Source organism: Danio rerio, chromosome 5, assembly GCF_052040795.2.
Source record: "Danio rerio strain M-AB ecotype USA chromosome 5, GRCz13ab, whole genome shotgun sequence".
In the NCBI taxonomy this organism is placed as follows: Eukaryota; Metazoa; Chordata; class Actinopteri; order Cypriniformes; family Danionidae; genus Danio; species Danio rerio.
Genome location: NC_141025.1, coordinates 19208527 through 19228405, shown reverse-complemented (window position 1 = coordinate 19228405; position 19879 = coordinate 19208527). Strand labels below are relative to the sequence as shown.

Below are 19879 nucleotides of genomic sequence, written 5' to 3'. Positions count from 1 at the left end.
TCAGAAAACCCATGCCTTCAGTATTCATTTATTGTTTTGTTACAAAAGAGCAGCAACTACATTTTTTTTATGGAAGAAAGGAAGTTATATGAGTTTAAAACAACATGTCAGAGATAAACGATGACAGAATTTTCATTTTAGGGTGAACTATTACTTTAAAATTCAATTTCCATGGTCCTCTTGATCTTTACTCTGGTTTTCCACTATGATTTGTGTCCCATCTTTGCTGACTCTCTTACACTTTCATTTCATCCTCTCGGCACAGGTATTTCCCAGCCCCTCCACTATCTCAGTGCAATTTATAGCAAACATATACTAACAGGAAAACCTCTAAGTGAGTTTGAAACTACCATAAACAAGCTTGCCTCAGTGCTAATAAAAATGAAAGCTTTGCTCATTCTGTGTTTAAACTGTTCTGACAGGAACATAGCGTGCATTAAATAGTCGGATATTTAGATCCATTTTTTTTTCTTTAGCTGTGGCGAGCTGCTGCTCTGTTGCGTTTCTCAAAATCAGTCCTTTCATCCAGGTCATCAAAATTCCCTTTTCACGCTGCAAAAACAAGCTCTTTTATGTAAATGCTCTAACTGCTGGGTAGATTGATCAAAACCACTTTGACACTCTTAAATCTGTGAGTAGGCTTGTCGGAAAGTTCCCTGCAATATTAATTTATCACAGTAGACTTGAATTGTTTCCTCTAAATTGTTGTTGTTTTTTTTTCAGTCAAAAACGCTTTTAAACACAAAGTCCACTGGGGAAACAAACAGGAACAAACAGTCCAAAACCCAAACATGCCGCAGAGACTATTAACGGTTATGTTACTATAGATCATGGAGATGTGTGCAGTCAGGGGGAGTTACAGAAACTGGAAGACATATTAAATGTGACTAAACGGTGCAGAATTTCAGATATTCCATACCCAACACACTCCCCCACTGCAATGCAAACTCAAGTTTACAAGGTTTAAATAAAGAATTTTATCAATAAAATTGATGGCAAAATGAATGATGTTGTTTAGGCAATCGTCAATGTTTCTTTATCCTTTCTCCAGAAAACCTGTAACCATTGACTTAGTGTTTGATTTTCCTACTTAGGAAGTAAACAGTTACATGCTTTCAGCTTTCTTCAAAATAGCTTTGTGTTTAACAGAATAAAGAAACCCATAAACGTTTGGAACCACTTGAGGGTGGATGAACAGTGGGTGCATTTTTATTTTTGGGTGAACTCTTCCTTTAATCAATGGCACAATAATGAATACCAGGAAAACTGACTACTGCAAGGCTTGGTAAATTGTGTAGCATGATTTATTTAACTCCTATGTGTGTGTATACATGGGAAGTCAAATTATTATCCCCCATTTGATTTTTTTTCTTTTTTAAATATTTACCAAATGATGTTTAACAGAGCAAGGAAATTTTTACAGTGTGTCTGATAATATATTTTCGTCTTATTTGATTCATTTCGGCCAGAATAACAGCAGTTTCTAATAAAAAAAAAAAAAAACATTTTAAGGTCAAAATTATTAGCCCCTTTGAGCTATAAATATTTCTGATAGCCTACTAAACAAACCATTGTTATACAATAGCTTCCCTAATTACCCTAACCTGCTTAGTTAACCTAATTAACCTAGTTCAACCTTTAAATGTCACTTTAAGCTGTATAGAAGTGTCTTGAAAATATCTGGTCAAGTAATATTTACTGTCATCATGGCAAAGATTAGAAATGAGTTAGTAAACTATTATGTTTAGAAATGTGTTTTGCCATTAAACTCAAATTGGGGAAAAAAAATAAACAGGGGGGGGGGGGGGGGGGCTATTAATTCGGGGGCTAATAATTCTGATTTCAACTATATATATATATATATGAGCATGAAAAGCAGTGCGATGTGGCAGTATATCGACACTAGTGGGAGTGATGATATGTAGTCACATTGCAATGCTACAAGTGTGATATTGCGTTTATACAGTAAAACAGTTAGACAGCATAATTGTGTGTATAAAAAAATATGGAGAGTCTCAAAAACTACTTTCTTCCACCATTCATTCACATCTTTAGCTGACGTCAGAACAGCCGAAGCCGTTGCTACTTCAGCAACGTCACTTTAAAACTAGTATTGGAATTCTCCTGCGTAATATCTAAAGTGATGACAAAACAGATGATTTTTGTTCACATTTTAAAATTATAAGGCTGAACAGCATTAAATGTCATTAGTCTAGAGAGATTTTCCAGTATTTCTTTGTTGCAATCAGGATTTCACAATAATTACCACCAAAAAAACAGATGTTCATAATGTATTGGTTTGGTGATATGACCTATTTTAAGGGTGGCTTACAGTTTAAGGGGTACACAACAGTGTAATTAAAGATGTAGTTACAAACATTTATTACAGATGTAATTACATGCATGCAATGTAAAACATGTATTTAGACAATACGTACATTGTAACAAATGGTTAGTTTCAATGTAAGTACTGCACATGTAAGTTAAGGCCACTTAACTAAAGTGCTGATATATTGGTATTCCTTACTATGCTTACTGAATACATGTATGTTCTATTGATTTTTTTCTAATAGAAAATGTATGATTTTAATTAGAAAAAATTGCATTACAGACACTTTTTTTTTTTTTGCATCTGGAATCTCCTTAAAATGAAAATGATTATTTTCAGGGATCATAAAGCTCTTATTATAGTCAATGGAATATGAAGCAACTATTATTAAGCATCTTTGGGTCAGTTTATAGATTTAATGAAGAAAGCTAGTGGATGTCTTAATATTTGTTGTGAGATTTGAACATTTCAAAGGAAAAATACTTGTGGTGAGTGTTATTTTTAACCTCTTCTATTATTTCTTTTCTAAAAATATCAGAACACACCATAGAATCAAGATGTACTCTCTTTCCTGTGATTTTTATTACACACGGGGAAGAGAGAGAAATTATTCCCATACATTTTTAATACTGTATGTTATTAACAACCAGTTGTTCGGTACCATAAACGCTGCATTTAATGTTAGTAAATATAGTTGTCTGCATTCTTTGGCAAATAATTTATTTGCTTTGAAGAATACAGTCTTTGTGCTTTTAAATTAAAGAACCATGTGTGTACAGAATTAAGCAAGGTGACATGACAGATGCTGCAACATAGGCTCATTCTGAAATTGTAGCCCAATATAAATTTCTGGAGATTGCGAAGTATGTAGCCAGATGAACAAATGGCTGCATTTCATCTTTAAAACGAACGCTATACGGGGCATATAATGCCGTTCCTTTTCATGCTTACCATCTGATAACTTACCTCCATGTGGACAGCTTTTCCGCTGTTACCAGTTTACCCAGTGGCTAGCCACGGAGTTGACCATGACAAAAAGATTCAGTCCAGTAAAGCACCCCAAAGTCTAACAAAAACAAAAGCCCCCAAAATAAAATATACAAGTAAATAACAGGGTGAGAATGTGGTAAAATCTGAAAATGTGGCAAAATTCAGGCTGCTGTGAAGGCTTATATGTTTCTGGATTGCTTTTGAAAACACAGTTTTTTTACACAGTTGGTTTTAGAGAAGTGGATGGGTGCTACTTAATCTGTGCTTTTTAAAACACTGGTGTCTCTGGTGAAATTATGCAAGAACAGCATGCACGAATGGCACTCGCAAGAGAAATTTGAGAGCTCAAAAAGCCTATGCATCCGCCTCTGGCCGATTTGCGAAAATAAAACAGCAAAAAAAACTTAGCTCCTGGGATATATTTGGCGCTCCCCTTAAATGTATATAGTTACTTATAGGTATGTAATCAGAATGAGCCTGTGTTTAGCTACAGAATATTATGCTACATTCAAATAAAACACGCATTTGGTAAGCAGGAAGCAAAAAGGCCTATTAGATATACAGTTGAAGTCACAATTATTAGCCCTCCTTTAATATTTTTTTCTTCTTTTTTAAATATTTCCCAAATGATGTTTAACAGAGCATGGAAATTTTCACAGTATGTTTGATCATATTTTTTTCTTATAATTTACTTTTTTTTATTTTGGCTAGAATAAAAGCAGTTTTTTTTAATATAATTTAGGGTCAAAATTTATAGCCCCTTAAAGTTTTTTTTTTTTTTTTTTTTTTTGATAGTCTACAGAACAAACCATCGTTTTACAATAACTTTCCTAATTACCCTAACCTGCCTAGTTAACCTAATTAACCTAATTAAGCCTTTAAATGTCACTTTAAGCTGTATTGAAGTGTCTTGAAAAATATCTAGTAAAATATTATTAACTGTAATCATAGCAAAGATAAAAAAAAATCAGTTATTAGAAATGAGTTATTAAAACTATTATGTTTGGAAATGTGTTGAACTTCAACTGTATATATTTTTTATTTTAAAGTTTTTTTCAGTTGAATTTAGTGCTTTGCTGTTGCTTTGGCTTGTAGTTTCCTCACACTTGTCCTTATCCTCTATCCCAAGTGCCCTCATATGTACCTGCAAACATACATTCACACACCAGGGTCTGTTTTTTCTTGAGATTGCCCCAGGGGAAGCAGCACCTTTAATTCGAGCTGTGGAGGCAGATGGAGGAGATAATGTCTGTGGGAGGAGAGAATTTCCAACCTCCGTTTTGTCTCCAAATAGCTGCCAGGGGAAGGAAGGGAATCTTGACGTAATGGATAAACTAATCAACCTGCCAGAGGACACTGTATTATATCCTCAGAACGACCGGGTTATTCACATCGCTGTGCTAGTTACTGATTGGCATTGATGCTACATGCCTTTTAGCATTAGCTGTAGTGTTTCTCTTCTAGTGAGGGAAAACGACTACTGTAGCTGGAGAGTAAATGCAGTGTTGTAACACTACACTGCCTTAAAATATTACTGTAGCTGTGAAGCCCTGGTCACACTGCACTTTTTGGCCCATTGATTTCCTTTCATATGCATGTAAATGGACTGGATTGGAAACGCAAATTTACAGTACGTGACAAGTTTAGCATGGTAAAGTCTAGAAGGGATACAGCTTAAGACGGCAGTTAATGATAATTATTTATATTACAACAATACAATTAATGTACAACAATAAATAATATTTTTTACATTACTGTGTGAGGTAGGTTTACGGTTAAGGTGAGAGCAGGCGTTAATAAAATACATTTTAATGGGTAAATTTGATAGATAATGTAAATCATTCGTATTATAATGTTTTTACATTACTGCAAGAGGTAGGGTTAGGGTTGGGGTAGACGTTAATGAAATAAAATTCATGTGTTATATTCATGTGATACAAAGAATTCTTGTTAACATCTTGCTGGAGCTGTATCCCTTTTTGCAAAAACGCATGTTTCTGCAGTCTGAAGTTCAAGGAATCGTACGGACAAAGCTGTAAATGTGCCTAGGCAGTAAAAAAAAATCTAATGTATAAAACACTGTGGATGCTGAATCCCACGCATATTCTTTTTATACATTCGAATTAACGTGAAACTGAGGGCACGTGCACGATCACAAAACCCCTCTCTGCCTCATCCCCCTAATAAATATTGTAATGACAAAACCATACGAAAAAGCAATGGCAAAAGCAAGCAAGAAGAGAAACTTCACAGAAAGAATTGGAGGTGCTCCTATCGGTGGTTGACCGGAGAAAAACTGTGTTATTTGCAAGTTTGTCCTCCGGAATTGATAACAAAAGAAAAAAAATAAGAGTGAGAAAGTTTAGCTGACGCGGTTAACGCAGTGAGGTCTGAACAACGCACTGTGAGTGAATTTTAAAAAAATGGTCCGATGTAAAGGTGCAGGTTAAGAGGAGAACAGTGGCACACCGTCAAAGTGTGGACCAAACAGGCGGGGGAACAGGTAATGCTGGACTTTTTGAGGACAGAGTTGCCTCAATTGTGGGCGACACTTTACTGTCTGGAGTAGTATCCGTGTCTGTGGGAGACACAAATGTATTAGAGGAACACTTTGTTAGGGCGGTATAGCAGCACCCCTCAGCTCTTATCAAGGCAGCGCCACCGGCATTTCAGCTGCCCAATCATCCACTTTACAACTGACTGAGTGCCTGTCACCTTGGAGCCTAATCCCAACCATGCTGTTTGTGAGGATGAATTAATCATGGGTTGACCAAGGCCACCTTGCTACAATATTTGTTAAGAGCATTTGAGCATCACATATTATTTGCACATTCATTGAATGGAAATGTTTTCGATTCATGCATGCAAATTCATCTTCAGATGGCGCCTTTATAGCAATGTGCGTGCAGTCGATTGCTCTGATTTCATTGGAAAAATCGGCAATCACTGCAAATTGCGCTTTAATGTTTGGTTGGTCAACAGCGTTGTATAGAAATTTTATATACCTGCTAGACATGCGCATGATCCCTTCCCATACAGCTGCCATTTCACATCACAAATGGCGTTGACTTGCTCAAATTTCCTGACTTGCTCCTCCCCCATTGCAGCTCAATAATATTTAAATCTGGTGACTGTGCAGGCCACGGGAGATATTCAACTTCACTTTTATGTTTATCATAATGTTGTCACCATTCTTCTGTGTATTGGAGCATTATCATCCTGATACACAGCACTGCCTTCAGGATTAAATGTTATAACCATTGGGTGCACATGGTTTTCCTGAATGGTTTGGTTGTCCTTGGGAGTGACACGCCCATCTAGCACAAGTACTGAGCCTAGGGAATGCCATGATATTGCAGCCCAAACTATCACTGATCCACCCCCTTGCTTCACTCTAGGCATGCAACAGTATGGGTTGTATGCTTCTTTGGGGCTTCTCCACACCGTAACTCTCTCAGATGTGGGAAAGACAGTGAAGGTGGATGTGGCGAGGGGGCGTGGCCGAGAGCCGTGGGAACGGAATGAGGCCGCCGCGTAAGTGGATACACCTGCGGTGCGCACCTGCCTCGAATCCTACGGAAGGAGCTCTGGACTATAAAAGGAGGAATGATGGCAGAGGAAGCCGAAAGAGGACCGGGCCCGGACATATTTTACTTTTGCTTTCAGTTTGACGGCAGTCTCCATGAGGAGCTGCCGTCCGTTTGTTTTGATTTAGACGGCAGTCTCCGTGAGGAGCTGCCGTTCATGTTATAAATAAATATTTTAAAACTGTAATAAAGTTCACAGCCCTTTGGCCGCCGGGAAGAAGGAGGCGGAGAACCGACGCAGTTTTAAAATATTTATTTTTAACATGAACGGCAGCTCCTCACAGAGACTGCCGTCTAAACCAAAACAAACGGACGGCAGCTCCTCATGGAGACTGCCGTCAAACTGAAAGCAAAAGTAAAATATGTCTGGGCCCGGTCCTCTCTCGGCTTCCTCTGCCATCGTTCCTCCTTTTATAGTCCAGAGCTCCTTCCGTGGGATTCGAGGCAGGTACGCACCGCAGGTGTATCCACTTACGCGGCGGCCTCATTCCGTTCCCACGGCCTTCGGCCACGCCCCCTCGCCACAGTGGACTTATCAGAGAACAATGCATGTTTGACTTTATCCACAGCCCAAGATTTTCACTGCTAGAACTACTGAATTTGATGCTTGGCATTGGCACAAGTGACCAAAAGTTTGGCTTTAGCACCCCGGCCAAGTATATTTACCCTGTAAAGCTCCCGACGAGCAGTTTTAGTGGAAACTGAAGAGTTGAAGTGCAAGTTCAGGAGAAAAGCAAAGGCGGGTTCACGATTATTGTTTCACATATACAGTTTTTTTCATACCTCTAACTTTCATATTAAATCTTGATTTTTGTGTCTGCATTTTATTAAAAAAATAAATCCATATGTACAGTACATAAAGTTCCTAACTGTTCTAATTCATAGCCTGATTGCAGATTTCATCAGCTACCGGAGTCATTTGAATAATTACCTTTATGACTTGAGATGTCAAGTCTATGTTTAAAATCAAGTTCAAAATGACTTCCCGCTGATCTATAATACTAGAACTCCTTTATTTTTGATGAATGTTTTTTTCCTGATTAATGTTCTTTTATCAGAGTAGATACAAAAGTGCATTACAATGTACAGATTTCCATTGTTTTTCTCAAATCATTTATCACTACATGCTGCAGTATTGAAAAGGGTTGTTACTAAACCCTGTAAAACACTACATTAAAACGTGATTGTCAAGTTTTTCAGCTTTAAGCCAGGAAGGTGACTTGCCAATAACTCTCAGTGTTATATCTCAACTACGTGGACTTGAGGCAAAAACTAAAAATAGACACTGTAATCCAATATAGCGTGTGCGGGAAAAAAAATCTGTTATTTTTCCCAGTGAAGAGGCATATGAGACTGGCCTACTCAGCGATATGAGACACAGGGAATACTTATGGTAGTGCAACACAATAACGAGACTTTTGTTTTTGTCTATATGAAATTATTCATGTGGAGGATTTTTTTTTTTTTTTGGTGACTTAAGAAGCAGTATATATTTATTTATGTTTATGTGCTGGTTATATATTTTGAATGTACTCTGATTTTGCTACTAAAGGGTAATGCAATACAAACTATTTTGCGTTTATTGTCAGTTTCCCCTTAAATATTAAGGCTAAAATTGTTAATTAAATCTTTATATCCACCCACCCATCCATCCATCTATCTATCCATCCTTTGTTCTATCTGTTATTCCATCTATCCGACTTGTTTTATCTGTAATTTTGTCCAACTTTTGTTTTATTTTTCAATTCATCCATCCATCCAACTTTTGTTTATCTGACATTCTGTGCATCCTTCCATCCATCCATCCAACTTGTGTTCAATTTGTCATTCCATCCATCTATCCACCCATTTAAATTTTGTTTTATCTGTCATTCCATCCCTCCATCCATTCATTCATTCATCCATCTTTTGTTTTATGTCATTTCATCCATCCAACTTGGCTATTTTGTCATTCTATCCATCCATCCAACTTTTGATTTATCTGTCATTACGTCCATCCACCCAGCCATCCATCCAACTTTTGTTTATTTGTCATTCTATCCATCCAACTTTTGTTTATCTGTCATTCTATCCATCCAACTTTTTTTCTGTTATTCGATCCATCCATCCAACTTTTGTTTTAACTGTCTTTCCATCCATCCATCCATCCATCCATCCATCCATCCATCCATGCAACTTTTGTTCTATTTGTCATTCCATCCAGCCATCCATCCATCCACCCATTTAAATGTTGTTTTATCTGTCATTCCATCTATCCATCCATCCATCCATCTATCCGTCCATTTCTGTTTTATCTGTTATTTTTTCCAACTTTTGTTTTATCTTTCTTTTCATCCATCCATCCATCCATTTATCCATCTAACTTGTTTTATTTGTCATTCCATCCATCCATCCAATCCAACTTTTGTTTTATCTGTCATTTTGTCCATCCATCCAGCCATCCAACTTTTTTTATCTGTCATTCTATCCATCCAATGTTTTTTCTGTTATTCCATCCATCTATCCAACTTTTTATTTTATCTGTCATTACATCCATCCATTCATCCATCCATCTTTTGTTTTATCTGTCATTTCATCCATCCATCCATCCATTCATCCATCCATCTTTTGTTTTATCTGTCATTTCATCCATCCATCCAACTATTGTTTTATCTGTCATTCCATCCATCCATCCATCCATCCAACTTTTGTTATATCTGTCATCCATCTATCTATCCATCCATCTATCCATCCATCCAACTTTTGTTCTATCTGTCATCCATCCATCCATCCATCCATCCAGCCATCCATCCAAATTTTTTATCTTACATTCTAGTATCCATCCAAATTTTTTCTGTTATTCCATCCATCTATCCAACTTTTTGTTATCTGTCATTTTATTCATCCATCCATCATCCATCCATCAATCCAACTATTGTTTTATCTGTCATTCCATCCATTCATCCATCCATCCATCCAACTTTTGTTCTATCTGTCATCCATCCATCCATCCATCCATCCAACTTTTGTTCTATCTGTCATCCATCCATCCATCCATCCATTTAACTTTTGTTCTATTTGTCATCATCCATGCATCCATCCATCCATCCATCCATATTTTTCTATCTGTCATTCCATCCATCCATCCTCCCATCCATCAGTCAATCTTTTTTTCTCACTGTCATTCCATCCATCCATAATTTAGAATATCATCATAAGGTATTATAATGAGGCTGTGATGAGACTCATGAGTGGAACTTAATTTGCTGATACATTTTAGTTTTGCTATCTTTTTTCTACATCACCTTGTAATTGATCTCACTTGCTCTTTCCTTCTAGAATGTTTTCAGCTGTGTCTTGTGTTGTAATTAATGCTGACTTCATATTAAACAGGTCCTACAGTAGTTCCCACTTATGAAGTCTGAATTGCAAGTTTGTTACATTTCAAGTGCTTTGTTGTCATAAAGATCCAAAAATCAGGGAGGACTCTGGGTTCATGTCAGTTTTTAGGATTTTAAACCTGAGTTATTGGTGATTCACATCATGTAATGCAAGTTCATTCCTTCTTTGAGGGGGACACAGTTTATACTCTGTTAATTTGCTTACTTGGAAATAATTCTGATAGCATGTGATGCAATATAACTTATACAGTAATTTTTAGTTTGGTTGTTTTGATGAACTTAATGTTTGAATTTGAGCAAGCTTTGATTAGTCTACAAAGATACTTTAAAAAGGTGTGTACCTGTTGGACAAGTTTTTGAAGTATTAATACACCTTTAAATGCTGTCAAGAAACCATTCATCTTTGGCTGCTATATCATCTACATTTTCTCCTTTTAGCCATTCCTGTCTTACAGTGAAGTCATAAATTGATTTGATGACCGGACCTTTGGCACTGCTGTAAGCGTTGTTCAATAAGAGGGAAATGTTTTCTGTCCAGTTAGTGCTTCAGTGCTCTGGGGCCGGTGTATCTTTGGGTTTGTTCATGCGCTGCATGTTCAACTGCTGCGCTGCGATGCACTCCCATTATATCTCGGAACAAATAGATACACATTGTTTGTGTTTGTTTTGTTTTTTTCCAGAGTCAGGGAAGCGCTTTGTCATAAACCCCCACCTACCGGCATCATTAGAATAACACAAAGTGACAAACTGAATACTTCCTTTCTGCTCTTATTCATTCTCCTCTCTGGCCGCCTCGCTCTCTATAGCAGGTCTCTCAAATTTAAATCCCTTGTTTTCCAAACAGCCGTGTTATTGCTTATCCCCAACTTCTTGTCACTGATTGCCCTCAAGATTCACAAAAATCCAATTTAAGGCTTGTCTTTACCCATGCTCCCAGCTTCCCTGTTGTGAGACTCAAGACAGTGGTGTCACTGCTGTAATTAAACGCTGAATCGCTGATCCGGTGATGTTAGCATGAGACAGCGGGTGGAGTGGTCGCTGCAGTAATGGCCCCATTAGAATTTCAGAAATCCCCTTATCGCCACTGAGATGCCGGGAGCTCTGTCACTTCCCCTCCGCCGCTACGCTCCAGCTGTAAGCATTTTAACGGCACATTCGTCAAGAACCGTAATGAATTCTCGTAGTTATGCGCACTGTCAGAGGAATCAGTGGAGCTGAAAAGAGGGAAAAGCGTATTTGTGTGTGCGAGAGTACTCAAGATAGATGCCAGCAGCGTATATATTTTGACATCAAATCCTACATAGTCTCTCTAAACCAGAAAACGTTTTCTTGGTTAATATTGTAATTTGGTCCCATATAATTTATAAAATATCTTTTTGATAATGTTATTATAATTGATAGGTTTCCCAAATAGCACCGCAACACAATTTTTATTATTTTTTATTATTCATTGTCACAACCATTTTTAAGGAAAGTTACTTTTGAAAGTAGTGCATTACAGTATTGAGTTACTCCCTCTAATCAATCCACTAATTGGTTACTTTTTATGGAAAGTAATGCGTTATATTACTTTTGAGTTACTTTTCCTAACCTGGCTGAGGTTTGATCTCTTTCAGAACTTTAAGGATTCTGTGTTTCATCTTTTTTTATAAAGAAGCGCTGCATTTAACAGCTACCTAAATAATCTACGCCATCATTTTCTTTTAAAAAAAAATGTAGGATAAAATGATATTTTGAGAACTTTCTGAGCTCAGAGCTATACATGTTGTATATACAGATTAATGAAAGCATGTAAAGTAATGTGTTTGCTACGTTTGTACGTTTTAAGTTTTTCAAGTAAATTCACTGTTCATTGAGATACAGATTGCAATAAAGCCTAAGAATATTAACATGAAATAATTTATAGACCATTTTGAGGGGTGTGAACAAAAACAATGGTCCCAAATTATTTCCTGTTTTACTTTATGTATTTATTTATTTATTTTGTCTAGAGCTTCCCAGAATCCAAAAAGAGAAATTTTGATAAATACATTTCTAATAGCTGTTTTAACATCAATTTATGAATGAATTGCCTTGTTACAGTTATGAAATAGTTTGATAACAAGTAGAAAATGGTTATGGGCCAATGACATGACCACATTGAAATGGTCTATATAAGGGTAAAAGCAGATTTTAAAACTTTAAAATGTTTAATAACAAAATGAACAGTAAGACAATAAAAAAAATCTATAAATCCAAAATAAATCTTTGAGCTTTATACATTGAATAAATGTCTTCATGTGGCCTTTAAAAAAATTGTAAATTGTTTCCCTAAAAGATAAAAAAATCTAATAGTTAAATGAATTGTTTTACCTGAAGAATTTGAACTGATGTCAATAACTTGTTGTTTAGCTAAAGTTGGAGTGCAGGTGTAGTGATTTGCATCCAGTTTATTATTATTTTTTTTGATGTTGTATTTCTTTTACTTACACATAATCTACACTTAACAACAATCCACTTCTTTTCTTCGATGAGTTAAAAATAACAAGAATCCATTGCAAAAATGTAAGTCTCCGGCCTGCCATTGTTTCTGTTTTTGATTGTTTGCAGTGATGATGGCGGGTGATTCGCAAATGTTTTTAACCAGATCTTGTAAGTAAACCGGTCAAACCAGGTTATTAAATTCAATGATGTTGTCATGAAATGGTTTGCGTCTTCAGTACTAACATACTAGATACTCCCTCTGACTGCAAATAAACCAATATCTTGTTATTTAGTTACTAGAACAGTACACTGCTATGAAAAAAAGACTATGATGATGATGAATGCAAGCCGACTGTCTGCTCCCTCGCAACACGCTCTCTTATTGAGTGTGTGATTCACTAAGGTCATTTAAGTTTTTTTTTTTATATTTTATATATTTTTTTTAATTCCGCAATATATTTTGTGAAAGCCAATTACAATAATTGTTTAAGTAACTCCAATAATATTACTTGTTTTTAAAAGTAATGCATTACTTTACATGTTAATTTTAAAAAGTAATATTATTACCTAAAGCACGCTACTTATAATGCGTTACCCCAACACTGGTCACAACTTTTTTTCATTGCATTGGATTCACTTCAGGTAGACTTGCATCATAAAGATTTGTTTTGGGTTTACCTTAATCACATTTGCTAACGTGCAGTACAGTAAGTGCACAGTGAATCTCTGTTTCTGGTTAAGGAAGTAAATGCTGAAATTAAAGGTTGTATGATTGGGGCCCTATGATTTCCACAATACATGATGCAGGCTTAAACACAATTAACTGTGTAATATGAAATGTCATAGACTAGTGATTGGGAATATTAGACCTCGATAAGGCTTTTAATAAAAGGTTTGTAAATTCTGCATGTCTATGAATAAACAGCACTCTATATTCATTTGCATCACTCATACTGAAACACATGTGACACTTCTGTTCTCACGGCTGCATTAAGAGTCACTTCACAAGCATTTCACTGTTTTATGTGAGAAAATTAGGGTTATGTCATGCTTGCACAAAAACTCAAGTGTCTTCATTATGGTCCATGAAAAAAATGCTTGCATGCACTAACCTTATAAAACAAACACATATTTCAGTTACTGGATGATAAGACAGTTTGAAGGTCTTATCTCTGCTGTCATAATTATTATTAAGCAAAACATCTTCGCTTAGAACTAGGACACTCAGCCACATAATAAAGCAGCATTAATTACTGGGATCAATTTGTGACGACAACACAATGTAGATTTCAAACCTGCAGAAAATGCAGCAATAGTGGAATAGTCTTGACTGATGTTCAGATTGTTGCCTAAAGCAGTGATTCCAGACCTTTTTTATTTTTTTATAGAGACTCTTATACTCCTATAACATATAAAAGACAGAGAATGACTTAAAGTCACATGTTTTATTAAGGTTTGATCAGCTGTAGTTTGAAATTACGCTGGTTTTCTCTTAGGGCTTATTATGTGGGTCTCAGTTGCCATCTTGTGGCTGAACATCGTCGACCGTTTTGCTCAAAGACATAAATATTTTAAAATAGGCACTATCCTTATGAATAAAGTGCATAGTTGCAATCTAAACAACTACATTATTGACTAACAAAGCCTCAAAAGTACATTATGTTGTCCAACAGCAGCAGTATTTGTCAAACTGGTAGAGTGTCCTCTACTTGTCGCTGTATGTAGGCAGAGTAGTACACAGGGGTGAAGGGTTAAGAGGCTGGACGAGTGCTGTTACTGGTAGAATATTGCTCTGCTATCAGCCAATCAGATTCAAGAACCAGACAGAAGTGTTGTATAAAATAACATACTGATGCACTGATATGAACTGCTAATAGTCATACTGATATGAGCTATAATAATGCACAACTGAGTGTGGGTGTGATTTTGCCAAGTAGGTTGCAATCCCCTAAACGTAACCCCAGCTGTAAATTATTTCCAAAAATCAAAGCATAATCCTAACTGTAAGCCTAAACTTAACATAAAAATGTAAACATATCCATTAAATCTGATTGCCTGATTGGAATATTGTTCTAGGAACATGTCCTACCTTCTGAAATCACACTAACCCACAACTAAGATGTAATTTATGGCCTCATCACCACCTTGGGTGTGCATTATTTTCTAAAAATTCAATGGTCTATCATCAATTATTTCTTGTTACAGCTGTAATGTTAACAGTGTAGAATTTAGTTTCTCATCAAATTGGTATCTGCTCCATTCCTGCTACTAAAATGAGTTTGGTGACCCCTCATAAATCTTTGGTTTCCGCTAGTGGCAGTCGTGAACCCCTGGTTGGGAACCATTAGCCTAAGGTATGGGTTTTACCTAATGAGAAATAGCTGTGGTAATGAATGTGCAGTTAACTCACTTTTTGATCATCCTGTATGTTACAGATAAAAATGCTCAATGAGTCATTTTTGAACTAACGAATCTGAAGTTATTTGGATCAGTTATTTTCAGTTTCATAATAAAATCTGGTACAATCTCAATGAATTAAGGCAGATGTCAGGGATTGTGCTCTTTGAATAATGCGACTTAAAGAGTGTCAGGAAAATGGGAAACAATATTAAAACCCTGTGTCCTCCCAGAAGTGCATGCAGGTTTGTTGGTAATCAGTGTATCCGCACTTAGGTGTCAACTTGATGCATCTCGATTCGCCAGACCAGAGCACTTTCACCCAATCATCCATGGTCCAGACTGAACAATCTTGGGCTCATTTCCTGCATTATTGGAGATGGCCCGCAGTTAGTAGGGAGACTCCGGCAGGGTTGTAGGCTATGAAGTCTGTGATGAACTGTAAGCTGTGACACATTATCCTGGTCACCAATGTTGTAGCTGCTGGGATTTTTTTCCACTGTGATCCTGCAGTCACTGTAAACAATGTGCAACAGCCTCTGCCCCCCTGTGGCATCACTGAGCTGTGGACAACACATTGCTGGACAATGCTTTATTGTTTGGCCATCCATGGACGACTTTTAATGCCTACTCACTACAGCAGCATATGTACAACCCATGAGATACTTCAGAAAATATAGTTCCAGTGCATCGGGCAATCACAAATTGCTTTATTAAACTCTTATAAATCAGCAGCCCTTCCTATTACCACACTGAACAGACCAAAAATCAGTTCTTGGGAGCCGTATACATATATGCTGCACCTGCGGCACCATTTGGTTGTTTGGCATTCACATTAATCTGGGCTAGGGGTGGTCATAATGTAATGATTCATCAGTAAATGTTGTTGTTTTATGAATACAAATTAACTATTATTTTATTATTAGGATTTTTATGCTCCATAATTAATGTGATAGTTTTAAAAAATACGACAATAAAGGCTAGAGGTTTAAATGCAGGATTAGTCATGGACAGTTTTACTAAGTAAGGTGAACAAGTTGCTGTTATGGGATAAATCAAATGTCTGGGAAACAAGAAGTAATATAAATAACTATGTCTGTGATACATGTGCAAAGAGACATCAGTCAATGGATTTCAAGTCACTACAGTCTGCTACTTGAATACATTTGGTATTGTATTGGTTTGAGAATTTTGTTGGTATGTGTAATGCACCGCTCAGATCACACGATTTACAATTTAGCCTACCCAATTCATCTGCATGTTTTTAGACTACGGGGAAAACCGGAGCACACGGAGGAAACCCACGCGAACACAGGGAGTACATACAAGCTCCAAACAGAAACGGCAACTGACCCAGCTGAGGCTCGAACCAGCGACCTTCTTGCTGTGAGGTGACAGCACTACCTACTATGTGCTGTTGCGTCACTGATTTTTTTTAATTGTTTGTTATGAAAGTCACTATTTCAGATAGTCATGGGTAACAAATGTGCCAGACTACACATCCCTTCATGATCAGTCATCCCGTGAGGTCTACATTGAGCGTTATTATTTAAAGCCGTTACAAGTGTTGCTATAACAATATTTTTTATCAATAATTCTAATGTTTTTTCATCTTAATTCAATCCCAATAAACACTAATGCTTGCTGACAACTAGGCTACATTATTTACGGGCATTAATTATGTCATTGATAGGATGAAACTTATATTTTCTTTTTAATATTAAAATGTTTTCTTTTAAATCTAAATGTATACTTTTCAGCCATGGGTTGCTGAACTCATCTGAACTTGCAGCGAGTGAGACTGAAAAAAATGAAAGCACATCAGCACCCAGGAAAATCAGATGCTCAAGACAAAACAATGACATATTAAAAAAAATGGCAAATATATGACAGAGGATTGTGATACAACAATTACATTGAAGCATTAATTTCTTATTAATAATTCCAAATCCTTATTTTTTATGGAGCAGAACAAATCATCCATCCACAAAGAGTAATGGACAGGCACAAACAAAAGAAAATATTTGTATATTTTTCTTCGAAAAAAAATTTTTTAACGAATTTTGTTTGGTATAATTTGTATATTAATTTGAATGTTTGGTTTTTTTTTTGGTCAGTTATCTACTAAATAAGCAAGAACAATGAAGAACATCTGAGGTGACGTGATTCAAAACCATTCTGCTATATGCGCCAAAGCACAAAATGTTTTGTTAATTAAAATAAAATCTAGTCTATAATAAAATTATAGTGAAATGTTCAGTTTCAGAGAAACTTATATTAAACTGTTTTCATTGTTAATGACAAAATCATCCATTGTGCCGGTCAGTTTCAATGTAATTGTTTAATCAAGTAATTTGAATAAGCAAGACAGGTTTTTACAGTGTATTTGCAGCACTGAATGTGTTTCCAGATAACCTCAGAAGAACAAACTCGGCTGGAAGGCTGAGAGAATTCAGAAACTCCTTGTCAGAATGATGTCTGCATTTTTGAACCAGTCTGTCAAAAATAATTGCTTAAAACATTTAATATTTTAGATAAAGTAGTAACCAATGATTGATCTTATCCACCTGAGACCCACCCATAAGTAAATATGCAGCCGTTTTTTTTTATTATCAGACCAGCAGATTAAAGGCAGCACCCCCTGATATAACTGATAAATTATGCTCTTATTGCTGAGTCACCCACTTGATGGAACTTGTTGTGAAGAGCGGGGAAAAATTTATACATTCTAGACTTTCTGCAATGGTGTCGTGAGGTTTCACAAACATTGTATTAGTTGTTGTGAACTATGCCACATTACACGGGAAAAAACAATTGAATCTTGTGTCATGACGCCCATTGGTTGTTAACTGCTCCCCATGACACTCTACGTCAAAGAAATCGTGCCAAAATTGAGACAAAATCATGTGATCTGACCTGGGCTTAATTTGAAAAGAAAATGATTAACGGATGAAGGAATGCATGAATAAATAAAATAATGAAGTGTACTTTTATTATGAGGCAGTTTAATGAATGTCACTTCTAAAAAAAATAATAATAATAAAAAATAGAATGCACTGCAAAAAATCAGTGCAGTAAACCATGCTGTCTTTTCTTTTTAGATGTTCTCAGATGTTTTGTTATTATTATTCCCACAAGTTCACCATTATGCATTACAGGGTGCTTAACTGTGCGGTGTAAAAGAACATTGGGAGTCATTATTTTAAAAGAAAGTCAGAGTCCTGTTGAGTCTGATTACACTGTAATGCAAATCATATCAGAGAAAAAAAGAGAGGTATGGTGACCGAGTAAGAGAGGTTGTGAAGATTAAGCCTATGCTTTTGTTGATAAAGCACATGCATTTGATTACATCAAGATGATTTGGCCTGTAAAGAATTAATAAAACGGTCACACTTTACAATAAGGTTCATTAGTTAATGTTGATTAATGCATTTACTAACATGAACAAACAATGAACAATATATTTACTACTGTATTTGTTGATGTTAGTTAATGTTAGATAATGAAAATACAGTAGTTCATTGTTAGTTCATGTTAACTCATGGTGCATTAACTAATGTTAACAAGCATGTTAATAATGCATTAGTAAATGTTCAATTATGATTAATAAATGCTGTACATGTGTTGTTCATGATTAGTTCATGTTAGTAAATGCATTAACTAATGAACCTTGTTGTAAAGTGTTACCAATAAAACACTTGTTAGATTTGTTAGATTACAATGCATTGAACATCCTAAATGGTTAAATATAGCATTAAAACATACATTTTTCTATTTGGCAGATGCTTTTATCCAAAGTGCATTATATTCATAGTACTATATATATATATATATATATATATATATATATATATATATATATATATATATATATATATATATATATATATATATATATATATATATATATTTATTTATTTATTTATTTATTTATTTATTTATTTATTTATTTCAGCAATTGCTATCCCTGAGAATCATATCTGTAATCTTGGTATTGCTAGTGCCAAGCTGTAGCTTTTCAAGTCTAGTATCCCTTATTCTCATTCAAAAAAGAAAAAGAATGCAATTTTACTACTTACAGTAGTTCTGTGATTGATATGTAGTATTAGGATTTTTTAAAAGAAAATCTGAGATGACAGAAAATGACAAAGATAAGCGATAACTGTTGTCAGTTGTATATTAAAGGTAATTGATATTAAAATATGCATTTAACTTTATGAGAAGTTAAATTATGAGAAACAAAGCACCTTGCAAGAGTAGTTTAATCAATGAAAACAAATTTGCTTCAACACAAGTCTGATTGAAATTATAAACGTAACAGTTAAGAATGAACAGCTCTGTGAGAGATTATTTTGCAGTTTACTGAAATTGCAATCAGTGGTTGATTTATAAGCTTTTACATGGACTAATGCATAATTTTTTTCTGAATTTTGTAGTTTGCATATAAGAAACCAAACAATAAAACTTTCAGATTGTATACAGTAATAGTGCAAAGAGTATGATACTATAGTAACTACACTGTAAAAAAATATCTGTAAATTGACAGTTTCCCGTATTTTGTGATTCGTGTTCTTTTCACTTAGTTATGCTTTTGAATGCATTATGGGAACTTGATCTTTCCTCCAACAAATTTTAATCATGAAAGGTTTAAAAAGGTGACTTTTATGAACATTTTAGCTTGAAGTGAAATATTGTCTGCACTAACAAAAAATTAAATTTTACATAAAAACTTA

The 19879-nt window shown here is 35.5% G+C and overlaps 1 long non-coding RNA gene across 8 annotated transcripts in view; it reads left to right on the top strand.

Annotated features, from left to right (window-relative positions):
* The window catches only part of LOC141385789 (uncharacterized), a 289458-nt gene that overhangs the window by 66450 nt on the left and 203129 nt on the right, over positions 1–19879 (top strand). The window contains exon 3 of one of the 8 annotated variants that reach the window (XR_015491093.1): positions 16415–18076. The exons of the other annotated variants lie outside the window; for them this stretch is intronic. This is a non-coding gene — a long non-coding RNA (uncharacterized LOC141385789). Of the gene's footprint in view, positions 1–16414; positions 18077–19879 lie in introns of those variants that run through there. 8 annotated transcript variants of the gene reach the window in all.